The sequence below is a fragment of the Vulpes lagopus genome, chromosome 20, assembly GCF_018345385.1.
Source record: "Vulpes lagopus strain Blue_001 chromosome 20, ASM1834538v1, whole genome shotgun sequence".
Taxonomy (NCBI): Eukaryota; Metazoa; Chordata; class Mammalia; order Carnivora; family Canidae; genus Vulpes; species Vulpes lagopus.
Window position 1 is genome coordinate 4,670,746 of NC_054843.1, and position 17,751 is coordinate 4,688,496.

At 41.6% G+C, this 17,751-nt stretch overlaps 1 protein-coding gene across 1 annotated transcript in view; it reads left to right on the plus strand.

Moving 5' to 3' along the window:
- Window positions 1-17,751, plus strand: part of LOC121479257 (Down syndrome cell adhesion molecule-like) — a 234,397-nt gene that overhangs the window by 138,229 nt on the left and 78,417 nt on the right. The gene's annotated exons all lie outside the window — the stretch shown is intronic.

The following is a 17,751-nucleotide window of genomic DNA, read 5'->3' on the forward strand; positions in this document are numbered from 1 at the left end:
CATCTAGCCGTCGTGTTACTTCTCTGAGGCAACTTTGGCTTATTTCTCCTGAAAATAGGGCAGTAGGGGTTTTTGCACCTGTGAGACTCCTCAGTGATACGCTTATGGCTAATATCCTGAAACTATAATCTGAAAATAGAAGCTCTGGTTTCGACTATTGTGACCCTTTCAGATATCTTAAGATCTATGTGATATCTTTGACTTCTTGAAGATTCAATTCAGAATATGTATTCCGCACAGATATATATAGATATAGATATAGATATAGATCTGTGTAATTTATTGGTTTATTTTCAGAACCTGGAAATGATGCAACTGAAATTTTGCTTCTAAGACGTTATGGTTCTTTTCTTATGGTGTTTGAGTTGATTTCTGGCCTCCTTGGCTGTTGATCTGGAGAAGCCCTGTAGACAGGGTTCAGTGCTCCTGTTTTGCTCATCTTTGGATCATAAGTGACTGTGGGCTGGTTTTTGGAGAACAGTGGTGATGAGCATCTGATGTGTTGTAAGAGGTTATAGATGCTGGCTTTTCTTTACATGTCTGTGTGAATGTGTGTGCAAGTGCGCACACGCTGCTTTCATGCAGTTCTTAAATACCACCAAAATTTTGCCCATTTATAGAATAAGAGATTGGAACTAAACTCTCACAGTGACTTAGCACTTCTGTTTTTCAGCTTATTGATTTTCTAGACAGAACCGACAGTGTCGGTTACCATACAAGGACCATTAAAACAATCATTAAACCATGAGAAAAAATTAAATCTTTGGGCTTTAAAGTATATTCAGCAAACTAGTGTGTAACAGATGTTTGCAGGTTTTACTCAACACTGTCAAGTCAGAGTCCCTTGAACTTCACTGAATACATGCCTTGCTGTTGTGTTGATTAATCATCATAATTTAACTTAAAGTATTGAGAAAATACTGAGCTTAATGGCTGCAATGTGATCGCAAATAATCGTAATAGACTCACCTGTACACTTGTAGTTGTTGTGTGGTTTTTTTAAATTTTATTTATTTATTTTTGGTAATCGCTAAACCAAACATGGGGTTTGAACTCATGACCAAGCGTCGTGCTCTCCTGACTGAGGCAGCCAGATGCCCGTATTTGTTGTTTTTGATTAATGGTCTTAATGGCTTCTCTTTTGAGGTCATTTTAGTTTTTTAATAGCAGATGGAGAGATTCAATGACAAGCCCCTCTGGCTGAGCCCAGGCTCAGAGTGAAGGGTACTCCCACTCACATAGTGAGGGCTTGTGGGTGTGCCGAGGGGCAGGATGTGGGACAGTATTTGTGATCTCCCACACTCAAGAATCTGGGCTGATGGAGGCTGGACCATCACAGCACAGCCATCAAACAGCCTCCAGGATTTGCTGTGGAGAGAGTGTCAGGAGGGAGGGTTATAAACTGCCTCCCTGTGCTTTTAATTGAGGACACATATGCCATTTCTGTTAATATTTGATTGGCCCAAGCAAGTCACATGGCATATCTGACTTCAGTGAGATGTGCCTGGAAGGAGAGAACAGCTGGAGATCTGGGTGAGAACTAGAAATATCTACCGAAGGCTTTATATGCCTATCGATGTGGCCATCCATATCTATAGATATGTTTTATATGTTCATAATATAGGTTATATTTATAAAATGTTCTGTGTGCATCCTTATGTTTCGTTGGCATCTTTAATTAGTTTTATAGCTCTGCAGGTTTCATCTTGGTGCAATGGATATGAAGACAATTTTTCTTCAAACATGAACCTAATTAAATAAAATAAAAGGAATTGTATATCTGGTGAGCGGGCAGAGGGTGCTGATATGCAAATGCAGAGTTGGTGTCTTGCTGATAGGTTCTGAGGATACCCACATCTCCTCAATCATGCTTTACCCTTTGGCAAAAATTTAGAAAATGATGTGTGTACCATGGATGAGCACTTGGCTTTCCTTTTTTCTCACAAAAAATGTCCAGAAAACTAATATCCTATAGGCTTTTTATCTCATTAAGGAATACTTCAGTAGCAAGTTTTTGTTTGTTTTTCAGGAAGCCTTTTAATCAAACACAAGGTAGTCCCACAATCCTCCACGTGGCTCCGATGGTGTCTGTGTGCACGTGTGTGTGTGCAGAGAGAGAGAGACTGAGACACATGCAGAAAGAGAGTGAGTCAGAGTTGTTTTCATTCTCAGGGAGTTCAACCTGAGAACAGGGCCCCGGTGCAGCATTATGATCTGTAAGTAGGAACCTAGTCTGGAAATTAACCCTGTAATGCAACTTGCCGTAGCTTACTGTTGGACCCTGTTTCCAGCGTCTGAGCTCAACCCATCGGAGCTGCCAAAAATGCCCAGGGAAGGAGGTTATGATGCCACTGGAGGTGATAATATGGTTTAAAACATGGGGGGGGATCTTAATTAATAAACTAATTTTGGATGGTTTTGGTGGAGTAGGATTACATTTCTCCCAGGTGGCCAGAGCCCTGAGTGGGGCAGGGCACAGATAACCACATAAAAGAGACAGGGAGGTTCAGAGGATGAGCCTGGGGCTTCCCTCCTGTAGGCAGCAGGTGCTAAGTGGTGAGGGAGTGCCAGGGATTCTCAGGGGCAGCCTGGCACAGTGCAGAGGTCCCAGGGATCCAGCAGCTTTTCTGAGTTAGTGCTCAACTCCAGCAAAGATATCCGGAGTGTATGCACGGCAGGTGGTCTGCAAAAGTTTAATTTGTCTGTGATTTGTAAATAAACTCATGACCCCGGTGCCTCCTTGCTGAACTGGTTTAGATTTGGTGGTTGGCAGGGCCATCACCCCAGGTCAGTCTTTCTGGGATTCCAGGACAGCCCAGCCGACAGTGAATCTGGCTGGGAAAGCTCCCAGGAAACACGCCTGCTCTACACACGTCGCTTCCTTCAATGGAGGAAGGGCGGGAACTAAATCCACCATGGAGATGAAGCTGTGTGAATATCCCACCGCAGTGGGTAGAGTGGGAAGAGAAGACTGGGAGCGGGGCTGATCCAAGAAAGCCAGAGCTCCCACAGGCCACACAAGGCCTTGGCCAGTGTCCCTGCATGCCTGGGGCTTGCAGCAGAAAGTTGCCTGCACAGGGAGAGGCCTGCCCGCTGGGGGTCCACTCTTGTCCTACCTGCGTGGGTCCTACCACTCAGCCTCTTGGGTCTAGGGCACCCCAGGGGAAGGTCAGAGCGGAAAGGCCTGCTCTCAGTCGGTGAGCATATGGCTTCTGCAGACCTTCTAAGGCAGGGCTCTTTGGAATCTAGGCTAAGGTAAGTGGGTATCTATCACCTAGGAAATCCTACCAATGAAAAAAAATTAAATATCAGTGTATTCTTATAAAAAGAAAGGAATGGCTTCTCTGGGTACGTCTCACTAATTTTTGCCCTTTACTTTGGTTGAGCAAATCAATGGCTGGGCTATGTTCTTGCCGGAGTGAGAAGCACCAGTCATGTCTGTCTGGGCTTCAACGTGAGCTGCATGGATTCATCAGCTGTTCCGACAGTTGTGTTCATTAGCTTCTTACACATGAAGTCATGCACTGATTTCTTTCTGGGGAGTTTTTGGTTGGCCTGACTCTAGACTCAGGAATCAAGCTGTGCCTCTTTGTCAGATGAGGTCATTAGATCACTGTATTAAGCACCTAAATGAGTTCACTTCTTTTAAACGATCTTTGGAAAGAATCCTCCAATGGTCTTGTTATGAGCTGAATGTTCATGTCTCCTTAAAATCCATATGTTGAGGTCCCAACCTCCACTGTGATGGTATTCGGAGGTGGAGCCTTTGGAGGGGATTAGGGTTTGAGGAGGTCATGAGGGTGGGGCCCTCCCCATGGGATTAGTGTTCTTAAAAGAAGAGTCCACCATATGAGGACAGTGAACAAGTGGCCATCTGAATCTCAGAGGAGGGCTCTTCCCACAACCCGACCTTTCAGGCAGCCTGATCTTGGACTCCCAGCCTCCAGAACTGTACAAAATAAATGCTTCTTGTTGGGATGCCTGGGTGGCTCAGCAGTTGAGTATCTGCCTTCGGCTAAGGGTGTGATCCCGAGATCCGGGATGGAGTCCCGCATGGGGCTTCTTGCAGGAGGCCTGCTTCTCTCTGCCTCTCTCTCTCTGTCTCTCATGAATAAATAAAAAAAAAATCTTTAAAAAACAAATGCTTCATGTTGAAGCCACCCAGTCTGTGTGTGTGTGTGTGTGTGTGTGTATGAATTTATATAAATATATAAATTTATATTTTATATATAATATGTTAAATATTTATTATTTATATTTAAAATATAAATATATTTATATTTTATATATAATATATTCATATATGAATAAATATATATAAATATTTATATTTTATCTATATGTAAATATATATATAAAATAGTAGCCAGAGCTGAAAGTAGCAATCCTATAATTCCCCCAGGGGAAGGAGAGGCACATTATGAGTATCACATAATGGTACTGCTGTGCCCTCTGCTTTGCAATCTCCCTGGGCTCTTCACCTGGCCACAGGGTAGCACATGGTCAACCTTCACACTCATCCTCTGGCAGATGGACGATAGGAACTAGCGACTATACGGAGGGAACGCACCTCAGGGACAGGTGCACACTGTGCATCGAATGTCCTCAATGAACAGGATGGATCCTGAGGTACCGCCTTCTTACCTAACAAAAGAGCCAGGAGAAGCAAGGGCGGTGATGTCCATGTGCATTTTCAAACGTCCTTATCGCTTCTCTTTCTCTAAGCACAAATGAGAGACTTTTAAATTTCAGAATATTAATGCAGCCCAATAAAAATGTAGTAGCTTGGATAGCGATGTGCCTTGGGAGGTAGAGCTGATGGGGAGATACCTAAGAGCCCAGCTCGGCAAAGAACAATATCGACAGCTTCATATTTGGGTTTTCGCTCAGTGGCCTGTTGTGAGTTTCTAACCGATTAGGGAGGCTGGCGATGAGAGAGCCCAGCATTCTGTGTCTGTTTCCTCTGATAAAATTCTGAGAATCTCACTGGGGGTTTAGCTACATTAACATCAAAGACACAGCCCAAGGGTAACCGGATTTGGAAAATGGAAACAGTGAACATATTACTATTCCCTGAGACTCTGCCTCCCTCTTTAGCACTGGCCCAATTTTCTGCTGCGCTATTTCCCATCTGAACACCTTTATTAGCGATGACTCAAGGAGAATTTTATCTCTTAGGATCAATGAGTTCAAGTCCACGGATGATGATCTTTTTCCTGTGTTTTGGGCAAAAGTGAGCAATTTTCTGCCCACATTAAATATCAGAGGACATTAGCCCAGCACTTGATATGAAACCCTCACTGCGGTTTATGGATGCAGTGTTTGGGTCTGGTCAGCGTAGATAAGGCAGGATCTGCCCCCCCCTCCCCCGGGGGGTGGCTTCTGCTCTCAGGGAGCTGAGGGGCGAGATTACCCAGTTGAGTGTGGTGTGAGCTTGGTGACAGGAAAGGGAACACACACCTTCAGCGTTTTTGCCTGGGGAGGTACGGAAGGTTTCACAGAAGTGGTGGTCCTTTTAAGAAAATGTTGGTGTGCATTTTAGGATGCGGAGACTAACTACATCATAGATCCAGTCACCCCAGTTAGGCAAGGTTTTCATGTTTCAGCAAATGTAAACGAAGAGCAGGTTTGATGCGCTCTGTTGTCTTCTGGAGTGCGGCGGGGACACAGCTGCCGGGGGCAAGGACGGCTGTCATGTGGCCGGGTGTCTCTGTGGTCGTGCTCCTGCAACCCTAAGACCATACGTGATCTCGCCTGCCTTCTAAGGCACTCGGATTTTCCCTTTACTAGTCACCGAGCATTTTTTTTTAATAAATTAATTTTTATTGGTGTTCAATTTACCAACATACAGAAAAACACCCAGTGCTCATCCCGTCACCCATTCCCCCCCACCCCCCGCCCTCCTCCCCTTCCACCACCCCTAGTTCGTTTCCCAGAGTTACGAGTCTTCATGTTCTGTCTCCCTTCCTGATATTTCCCACACATTTCTTCTCCCTTCCCTTATATTCCCTTTCACTATTATTTATATTCCCCAAATGAATGAGAACATGCACTGTTTGTCACCGAGCATTTTCAAGGCAATCTGAGACAAAGCTGCTTGGGTTGCCATGGTGATAAGACCCAGTTCTGCCCTCAAGGTGCTTCTGAGTGAAGGGAATGAGATCCGAATGATTAAGGGGACCGGCCTGAAAGCCGGGTCTTTGATTTTAAAGGTACCAGGGATGTGATGAGCACTGGGTGTTGTATGCAACTGAGGAATTACTGAAGTCTACATCTGAAACTAATGACGTGGACTTTGTTGGCTAATTTAATTTAGATAAATAAAAATAAAATAAAAAAATAAAAAATAAAAATAAAAGTACTAGGGAGTTGCAGGAACAAAGAAAGATTGCTTTCTCGTTTGCTGAAAAAGAAATTTGTAGGTCCAAATGGAAGCTGTTAAAGGAACTTTCTTTTTCTTCTTTTCTCTTCTCTTTTCTTTTCTTTCTTTTCCTTTCCTTTCTTTTCTTCCTTCCTTCCATCCTTTCATCCTGCCTTCCTTCCTCCCATTCATTCATCCATGCACCAATATCTAACATCTATCAATGTATCTATCTTCTTTTTCTTTTTTCTTTCTTTCTTTCTTTCTTTCTTTCTTTCTTTCTTTCTTTCTTCTTTTTCTTTCTTTCTTTCTTCTTTCTTTCTTTCTTTCTTTCTTCTTTCTTTCTTTCTTTCTTTCTTTCTTTCTTTCTTCTTTCTTTCTTTCTCTTTCTTTCTCTTTTCTATCTATCTATCTATCTATCTATCTATCTATCTATCTATCTTGATTTCCAGCAAGTAGGAGCCTCATTGCAAACACTGGATATTAGCACAGGAGGGCTGCAGCAGACTAGAATTCGGAAGATGCAGAGGCGTAATATTTTCACTGTGCTGTATTTTGGGCAAGTGCACAGGAAGGGAGGTGCCTGGTCTCTTTCTTTTTTACAGCCATTAATTGATTGTCCTTTCTCCACTTAAGTCTATTTTCACTAAATTAGTCTTTGCATGTTACTCCACTGCCACCTGAAAGTAATTAAAAACTTTGCGGTGCAGAGGAAACCCTCCTGACCCTGGGAACGAAGGTCATGTTAGATGAGTGGCTCAGGGCTGGTAGTCCAGAAATAAACCACTGGTGAGATCCTGGAAGGCCCAGAGTGAACAGAAGGTCTACTAAGTGTCAGCCTTCAGAGAGAAGACACATTCCCGTTCTCAAAATTGGAAATTGTATTGAAGATTATAGCTCAAAACAAAACAAAAAAAAAAAGTTTTTGACTTTTGAACTTCTGGGACAAGTAGACACATGGCTAAAGACATGTTAACATAATATTGAAAGGAAGAAAGAAAGAAGAAAGAAGAAAGAAAGAAAGAAGAAAGAAAGAAAGAAAGAAAGAAAGAAAGAAAGAAAGAAAGAAAGAAGAAAGAAAGAAAGAAAGAAAGAAAGAAAGAAAGAAAGAAAGAAAACAAAGTCAAGGGTGGTAGCAAACTTATCCCAGAGCATCTCAGGATGTGTGTGTGTATGAAACACCCCTGCTTCCAGGAAAGTATTGGGTTGTTGGGTCAGCCTAACACTGCTTGGTTTCCCACCAAGAACCACCATGGGACTAGGGCTGCTGATTGCAGCTCCCACAGACTAGTTGGTGACTAGAGAGTGAGTGTTTTTTTTTTTTTCCCTGCCTCAGCTCCCTTATGTGGAGAAAAGATAGTTTTCCCGGTCCCCCTCCTAATAAAATAACAGATTATTAAAAATCCAAATTGAATGCTTCATTTCTCAAGTCAACTATTTTTTTTCCATCTTAGATTGAACCTCACAGAATATTTATTTTATGCATGTGTTGGAGGTTCAGTGGTTTCCTAGGAGGACTCCCAGGATGCAGCTTATATTTTTACTCACCTCTGTGATTTATTACAGGAAGAGGATACAGAGCAAAATCAGCAAAGGGAAAAGGCACATGGAGAGTTGTCTGAAGGAAACCAGGCACAGGCTTCCAGGAGTCACATAGGACACACTTAATCCCCGTAGCAGGGAACAATGACAACGAACATGAAATACTATCTACTAGGGAACTCATTAGAGAATCAGCGTCCAAGGATTTTACTGGAGGCAGGTCACCTGGGCACCCTCTGCCTGGCAGGTACCAAAATTCCAGAGTCCCAAGAGGAAAGCAGGTGTTTAGGTGTTCAAGAAACCATATCGTTTGTATAGTTTAGACACAGTGAGGTGGTGGGAACCCTTCTGAAATTCCAGTTCCTGGACACCAGCCCAGGGTCAGCCTTGCAAACAGGTCTGTTAGGGAAAAGCAATTCCAGACCTATCATGTTAACTCCTTTCTGCACAGGGCAGTTTTCTCAGTGATGGTGGCTCATTGCTCGTCACCCATTCAACAGTCACTTTTTGGATGTGCCCAGCACATGAGTAACATTGTCTATACTCTAAGGGTTTTATCACCTCATCATATCCATGTCTCTCCAAGCCTTTAGGTTGCTCTCACTCCCATTTTTTTAATATCCCCAAACATATAGATCCAGAGTCTTCCTCTCTCTACCTAAATGTAAACAGAGTTTCATTTGATCTCTGGCTCTTAGGGACCTCCTGTCTGCTCTCTCTATGGGGTTTGGTTCTCTCTAGACATAAGACACAGATGGTCAGCCGTGTCATTCAGTTATGATTTGGACCCAAGTGCACTTTCTGGTCTCTTGTTCATCTGTGAGATTTTATTTCAGGAACGTTGAAGGCAATGAAGACAATCATACGGTCATTAATATTACTATCATCCAGCTGAAATCAGAGGTCATGCATCAAAGTATGTTTAGGCAGCGTACGACCCTGTAAGAAAGCAGGATTCAAGATTTGTAGACATCATTTTTGACTCAGAATAAGAGATCAACATGAATTCAAGGTGAAGACCTGAGTTAAGCATGGACTGTATCATATGGGGCTTTTGGTGCTGTTTCCCTTGTGCTGGGCCAGCCCAAGTGGAGGAGAGTCCCTCCCTAGGTGGACAGGTGGCAGGGGCCCCAGAAAACCACCAGGTGGTGTCACAGGGCCTGTCAGCCCATTGTGGCTTTAGTTCTGGGCAGATAAGACAGGACCGCAAAGCTCCCAGCTCCCTAGACTTCCTCTGTCCTCAGTAGCCACAGGACCAGGAGAATCCCCAGCCCACACGGTTGCCACCGTTTTGTTTTCTGGCCTCAGGCCTTCTGGGCATCATGAGAGCCCAGGTACACTGGCCATTCACACCAGTTAGTTTTCACTGGTCCTTTTCCAGGTCCCAGATCTTTGGAGGTTTCTGTTGATTGCTCTTGTGTTGCTGCTGGTGGATTTCCCAAGCTTTTGCTCAGGTATCTGAAAATTGACACTCACAATTGCTCATGGATCCGTTCCCCAGTCCTCAAGATGTAGTCTCTTTCTGTTTCTGGAGTCTGAACCCCGCTCTCTCAGACAGCTCCTCCTATCCCAGATGTTGTCTTCATGTTTCCGGTCACAGATGATCCTCCTTCCTTGTGGTCTGTTCCTTGATCACATGCTGTTGTCATGACACCTCTTGCTTGTCTCGGACCTGTTTTTACCAGTGCTCTCCTCTGGGGCTTCTGCCGTCATCTCTTTAGTGATTATCATATTTCTTATGACACAGATGTTTAGGCTCTCCAATTTTAAAGAAATCTTTCCCTTTCTCAACTTTCCATGCGTGTGTTATTTTTTTTTTTTCCTGGAAAATTTGTTGAAAGGAGAGGCTGAACTCACTACTCTTCCTAATCTTGTGTGGTCTGGGCTCTACCACTTGCATGCTGTTGAAACTTAGATTTTCAAGGTCATCCATGACCTCCTAATGTCAAATCCCAATGGCAAGTTCTCTCTGACTTCCTTGAAGAATCTACACTGTTGACCCTCCTCTTCCACTGGTTGCCCTCCTTTGATTGGTGAACTGTACTACGTTGTCCTGGTTGACTTTCTCCTCTCTGATTATTTCTGAACTATTTCCTAACTTATCTTTTCCTCTGCTCAGAAATGTGAATAGACCCCCAAATTCAACCTTCACTCCCAGATCCTTCCAATATTCACTTTATCAATCATTTCATTTTTTTTCCCCAGGGCTTTATCCATCATGTCTATGTCTATGATACTAACTTTGGGTCTGTCTTCTCTCCTGGGCTTGCTTATTCCCAACTGTCTTCCCTCTTGCTCCCTTCTTGCCCCCTCCAACAGAGCATAACTAAAGCAGAATTCAGCATTCTTTCTAACCACTAATGAATTTGTCTTTGAATTACTCCTTTCTTTTTTATCCCCCTGGATTTTAACTATTCGCTTCCAAAGTTTCACAAACTAGGTGATAAATAACACACCTTAAAATGAAAGAAGTGTATACTATCATGGTTCTGGAGGCTAGAAGTGCAAGATCAACTATCAGCAGGGCCATGGTCTCTCTGAAGTCTCTAGGGAACAATCCATTCTATGCATTTCTTCTGGCAGTTCAGCCGGTCCTTGGCATTCCTCAGCTTACAGATCTTTGCATCACTGCACTGTCTGCCTCTTTTGTCACCTAGCCTTTGTCCTGGGTATGTCCCTGTGTCTCTTCCTTTCTTATGAGTACACCAGTCAGGTTGGATTAAGGGCACACCCTACTCTGGTATGATCTCGTCTTAACTAATCACATTCATGATGACCATCTTTCCAAATGAGGTCATACTTTGAGGTTCCAGGAAGGACATGAATTTGGGGAGGATGCTCTGCAACCCTGTGTGTTAATAAATCCTTCTGGTTTCTTTTGACCCTCTCTCACACCTATTTTACATCTTGCTATCACCTGCTTGACAACTGACAAATGTGTATCAGGTAAGATCTTGAAATAAAAACAATCTCAAAAGGAAGAAAACAAAGAACAGAGAGTTTCAGTGCAAAGTGCCCATACCTGAATGACCATTCCTGTGCTGGCTCCTTTGCCCTGGCTCAGCTGTGTTAGAATGCCAGCTGGCAGACACAACATCAGCTGCTTCTCCCTCAGCTGTGTGTAGCCTGCCCTTGTGTCACACTGGGCTGGAGCCAGGATGGGGACAGAATCAAGATGTTCCATGCCAAGACACCAGGGACTATAGGCAAACTGCTTGACTTGTATTTTCAGATCATTCTATGGACTGAATTGTGTCCCTACATTCATAAGCCATAACCCCTGATATTTGGAGATAGGGTCTTTAAATGGTAATTAAGAGTAAATGAGGTTTTAAGGATTGAGCTCTAATCCAGTAGGACTATGGCCTTAGAAAAAGAGAGAAAGAGACTTGTGAACACAAAGTGAGAAGGAAAAAGGGCTCTTACCAGAAACTCGCCCTACCAGCACCCTAATCTCTGATTCCCAGCCTCCAGAACTGTGAAAAGTACATGCCTGTTGTTTAAACCAGTCTATGGCTTAAAGTCTATGGTACTTTGTTATGGCAGCCTGAGCCGACTCATATAGATAATATGCATATACATTCACTTTCTCAGTCTACTTCTGCCACTTTGGAACTCTGCATGTTAACATTGCTCCCCCACCTGGTTTTTCTGGATAACACTGAACATTAGTAAATAACATATATGAAACAATCTGATGATAAAGTGAGCTCTCATGCTTTTGATAAATGATTCTATTTTCAAGTGCAGTGGATGTTTTTGCAATTTAAAGTCCAACGCTTCCCTCCCCTAAGGGAAAAGGGGACATTTATTAATGGAAAAAATGAATAATAAATTTCCCAAATGGCTAGTCATCTGAAAACTTATATGCAATACCAAATTTCCTAAGCGAGTAAAATCATATGGTATTTATTGTACACCTAAAACCAATGTAACCTTGTTGTCAACTATATTCAAATAAAAAAAAATTAAAAATTTCCCCAAAGTACCCAAATTCAAGTCAATCCCAAAATAACTATTTCTATTGGATAAATAATCATTTAGGATCGAAACATCTACAACTAAGCTTGATTTGTACTGACCTTGCTGTGTCCATGTGTGGGAACTAATGAGAATATTTACATAAGTCCTTGACTGGAACAGTTGATAGAACATGTGATTCTTGATCTCAGGGTCATGACTTCAAGCCCCACAATGAGCACGGAGCTTACTTTAAAAAAGGGGATTTTTAGAGAATATTTTTCTCTGTTTAGTTTCTGGAAACATAGTGATGATGCATACTATTAACTATCCAGAATTGGGCCTGTTTAAATAATTGAAAATTTCCAGCTGCTCTGTGTGAGCACAGTCAAGATGTTCTTTGTGGAGAAGCTAATAAGCAGATACAGTAAATAAACAAATAAAGACTGTTTTTAAAATACTCTTCCAGGGAAAGCTTCAGGCTCCTGCTCACCTTTCATTTTACCAACAGTCTGTGTGACATCTTGGGTTTGAACTTAGAGAGACCTGGCTTTGGGTCCCAACTTCACAGCTGTGAGAGCTTCAACAATTAATTACCTCTCCGTGGAATTGGACAGTGTTTTGATACAGATGAGAAATGCCAAGGGAGGTGTTCTATGAATTACAAATACCCAGCCAATTCCTGGTCTCTAGTTATGCATTTGTCTATCTAGTCGGAAGGCATGAGGATGGTCTCTAAAGCTGATGTATAGGTCCACATTCCCAATCCACCACAGCCCACACTGTGGCCCTGGGTTAATCACATAATTTTCTATGCCTCAGTTTCCTCAATTGGAAAACGACAGCAACAGCAATAACTATATCATCAGATGGTTGTAATGGTTAAATGAGTTACTTTACGTATAATGCTTAGAGCAGTGTTTGACATAAATGTTGTTGTTGTTATTTATCTTCTGTCTAAAGTATTCCTGCTCCAGAAAGCAGGTGCTCAGGACTACGTGGTTTCCAAACAATAAGAAACTGCTTGTGTGAGCTTATTATGGACCAAAAGCAGACATAATTCTATTTAAGAGGAATTATTAAAATGCCAGGTATGCCAAATGATCTGAAATCCTGCAGTTTCAACATGAAGGCATTAGAATGCTACTGAACTAATAATCTATTGGGTTTTATCAAAATAAACAACACTTGCTTTTTTAAATGTTTACTTTTCTTAAACAGAAATCAGGTAATGTAAAATGAGCAATTAACTAGAATGAGAGGCTCTTTACATTTTGCCTTACCCTCAGAGAGAAATTAGAAGACCTGTTTGAGGAAAGGTTTAAGCTTACTTAAAACACTTGCAACACTTTTGGGTTAATAAATGGCTGATGATATATGTCAGGTTCTATTGAACAATTTCTAATTGCCCCATAGGTGGTTATTCTCAGCAACCCCACTCCTCAGATAAGAATACTGAGCCTCACCCAGACCCTTACCTTGTAGTTCTCCTTCTCTAGAAAGTAAAGATTTTGTCTTTTGAAAAGTCTTTTGGTTTTCTATAGCACCCAAGTGTGTGTGAGTCAACAAAGGTTGTCAGTTGAATGACAAAAACTTCTAATAGCTATAACTTGAGAACAGGGACTTATTTAAACAAGAAAAACATTTCCAATATGGTATGATTCTGGATAGTTGACATATCTAGGACATTTCATGTGGTTTAGAGACAATATGCTTAATGTTTTTTAAAACAATATTCTGAAACTAGAGAAAAATCCAAATAGAGAAACTGTCTAGGATAAAAATAATTTTCTTAATTTCAATTTAAAATTGTTCCTTCCTTGGGCTGCCTGGGGGGTTCAGCAGTTGAGCGTCTGCCTTTGGCTCAGGGTACGATCCCAGAGTCCCGGGATCAAGTCTCACATCGGGCTCCCCGCGGGAAGTCTGCTTCTCCTTCTGCCTGTGTCTCTGCCTCTCTCTCTGTGTCTCTCATGAATAAATATATAAAATCTTTAAAATAAAATAAAATAAAATAAAATAAAATAAAATAAAATAAAATAAAAAATCGTCTCTTCGTCTTCAAGTATAACATTAGGATACCTGGCATATAATAGTAGCTTGATAAATATTTATCAAATTGAATGTTCAATGAACTACTGTTCCCTTAAAATTATGGTATTTTCTTTCAAATTATTCTTAATGCTTTAAGAAGAGCTTTTACTTTCACATATATATATTTACTACTCTGAAGCTCAGTTTCACATCAGCTTCTTCTCCCAGTATGAAGAAATGTCTGGGCAGGCCAAATCTCATGCAACCTGGTTTCACAGCAGACTTTCACAAAATGATGATGTTTTAAGGGAAACAGATATTCCCAAATCCCCAATATTTATTATTCCCAAAGCAAAAGCTGTCCCCCATTATTTTCATGAAATTATTTTTGTGAACTTACAGTTCCATGCTGTGACATTTATTAAAATATAGCATTGATGGGTGAGTGTACAAGACAAAGGAGATTCTTACATGCCAAGACATTTAGGGGCCTTTTAGAGCATTTCCTAATGCACCAAGTCCACCGCCAAGCCATCATTCCTCATGTTTGATTTTACTCATTTCTCTAAAGGGAGGTACACACACATCATCCCTCGGTAAACCCAGTCAACTCTTCTGTCTGGCTTTTGTGGGAGGAGTGCCTGTTTCAAATGTGGATCAGCATGCTTCACCAATTTCTGATGCTACATATGAAAACTTTAGAATTTCTGTGTGGAGGAGGGTCAGAAGATCTTTCTGACGTGGATGAGGGAGCCTTAGAAAGGTCACATGACCAGCAGCAGGAATAGTGGCTGTCTAGCTGGTGGGCTCACCCGTGCAAGTCCAGGTGATGATGGTAATGTTGCCTAGAGCATCGTTTATTTCTATCACAGGATCAGATTTGTGTTGAAAAATTATTTAATGCAAAAAGGAGTCGTCTGGGGAGTGGATGGCAAAGTGGAGACTCAAACCTGGGATTTTTTTTTTGTGTGTGTGTGTGATTGTTTTGCCCTAGTAACTTAAAGATCTTTTATTACTTACATAAGGCACTGTATTTATTTTTTTTTAAGATTTCATTTATTTATTAGAGAAGGAAGGAGAGAGCACAAGCAGGGGGGGAGTGGGGAGCCTGCTCAGGGCTCCATCCCAGGACCCTGAGATCATGACCTGAGCCAAAGGCAGATATTTAACTGACTGAGCCACCCAGGCACCCCAAGGCATTGTTTTCAAAGTCGCCATTTGTGATTATATGACTCTTGTAAGAGATGCACAGGCGAGATAAAAGTACCGGATCAGGGCTTATTTCAAGTCAATGAGCTTACAGTAGTTGAAGGAGCTGCCCTCACTACTTCCCCGCTTGGAACCGTTGATTTAAAAGAAGCTCATTGAAAATAGTGCTTTTCAACATAAGTCATTTTGAAATAGACTTACAATCCTGAGCTTCTGAGTTTTATTTCAATATCAAATATCTCAAATGCATTTTGATGCAAACAAGATGTTGCAGAGCTTGGAATGTGTGCTGGTAGCTTCTAAAATATAAATATATTCCTTTTGAGGCAGAAGTGTCCTTAGATAGATGTTTCTAGACTTTTTTTTTTTTTTTGGATCAGGGACCAGCTGAGGAAGTAATGCAAACTATAGGACAGAGGATCCCCAGGTAGCACATAAGCACCCAAACCTGCATGAATTCTGAAACCTCTTTGCTTCTCTTCAGATTTGCAACCCGTCTAACTCTCCCAGCTCCGTCCTTACCTGTCCTCACCCAGACTAACTGGGTATTTATCCCAGGTGAAGCCCTCTGATAGACACGTCAGGTGGTGTGTTTCTCTTCTCTTTTCTCTTCTTCTCTTCTCTTCTTCTTCTCTTTTTTCTTTTCTTTTCCTTTCTTCTTTTCTTTCTTTTCTTTTCTTTTCTTTTCTTCTTTCCTTTTCTTTTCTTTTCTTTTCTTTTCTTTCTTTTCTTCTTTTCTTTTCTTTTCTTTTCTTTTCTTTCTTTTTTTCTCTTAATAAGTTTGACCTTGAAATATTCAACCTCATCCTTTTTCTGATCTTTTATTTGTCCCTGCTCCTTCTGCTCCCTTTGTTATGCATACATTTCCTCCACTGCTGTGCCCACTTCATTGTACCAGTAGCTTTCACTGCAATTGTTCTTGTGCAGGGAAAAGTGAGGGGCTTTTATAAAAAGCCTTCATCAAGTCATTTTCAAACTACAGATGATATTAGGAAAGAAGGGCTGTACTGAGTTTCCCCCTCCCTAATTAGATGGTGAAATTTTTAGTTCTTGGCATTGTTATCCATTTGAATTGAAACCCTATTATTGAAAAAGCCAAATGAACTTGAAATTGAGGAGGGCCATTTCCCAAAAGGGAATGCCGCCAGACTTGAGCCCTCTGCAGAAAGCCAAAGCAACACACCATCTGGGTGCACGTGACACATGTCTGTGGCTCCGGGTTCTGAGTTTCAAGTAATATAGTCTTTAAAAAAAAAATTACTGGATTCTGGATTTTTTTAAAAAAGTCTATATTGCAGATTCCCACCGCAAATAATCAAATGTTGAAGGAAAACAGTATCTCAGCCTTGCAGAGAGCCTTTAAATGATCCACAAAATTTATTCAGGGCCTATACACTTTGCTTTGTCTCCATTTCCTGTCACACTTGTCCCATCCGTGTCCCAACTATGTCCCTCTTCTGCTGACTTCCACTTTATCTCCTGCCATTAAGTGAGGAGATATACCAGCGCATGTTTCACCCATTTCCTCTTCTACAGAATTGTGTGCCATCCCATCAGCAAGTGAAGGAAGCCTGAACACACCATCACTGGCCATGTGCTCAGCGGCTCTCCAGCAAAAGATTTCCACAGAGCTCCAAAGTCGATTTTATATGCGAGATGCACAGAGCCTCTGATTTCCTTAGTGATGAGTGATTTTCATGGGCTCCCTTGCATAATATATTTGCGGTCCTGAACATGTGAACCCAGGTGTATTTTCCTGAATCTTTGGCTCTTTGTTTACCGGATTTGATTTGTTGCTACAAAAGATGAATGCATATATGCTCCTCTCTTCCATTATCAAAATTACCAGAACGTTTATTTTAATTGTCTTTAATTTTATGTTGAGGTTTCAAAAGGAAATCCTGTGTAGATGGCAAGGGGATGCCCAATTATTATCTTTCAAGGAAAAGTAATGAAGCAGGACAAGCCGTTCTAGGTACTTAAAACATACACGTACTGTGCATTCATCACTGATAATCTCTAATTTTATACCTGTTTGCTGTACGTGGCGAAAATATATCTATAGTTGCCTCAGTTTTCAATTAAGAATCTAAGATTGAATTACTTCTTACCTAATAGTGGTTAATGTTTTTATAGATCTTTGATACGTACCTCTGGGAGATAGTTATTTAGAAGTAGGATCAGAAGGCCTAGGGATTGTGATTTAGGGTATGTCTGTTATGGAGGATAGTTAAATTGTGACAGCATGAGTGTCAATGCTCCTAAACCCCACATATAAGAGCAGGATGTTTAGGGTGAGGGGGCTTTGAACCTCTGTAAAGGTTCAGTAAAGTTCTTTGTGTACATAAGGTTATTACATGAGATGTAAATCCCATTTTACAGAGAAGTGTGTTTGCTTGTTATCAACTATATCATATGTGACCAGAATGTAAAGCAATTTAGGATGGTGCGTTTTTTCCCTTTCATTTAAATTTGGCTCATTTGTCTCCAGGCTCAAATCCTTTCCTAAAAGAATCAGGTGGGATAGAAACTATAAATTAGGGACAGTTACCTGCACTCAGTTATTGGAGTGGGTGTCCCTGCGAGGGTGTGCACACCAGGCTGAAATGAGGGAAGTGCTGGGAGAGCAGAAGGCAAGTTAGCCGTCT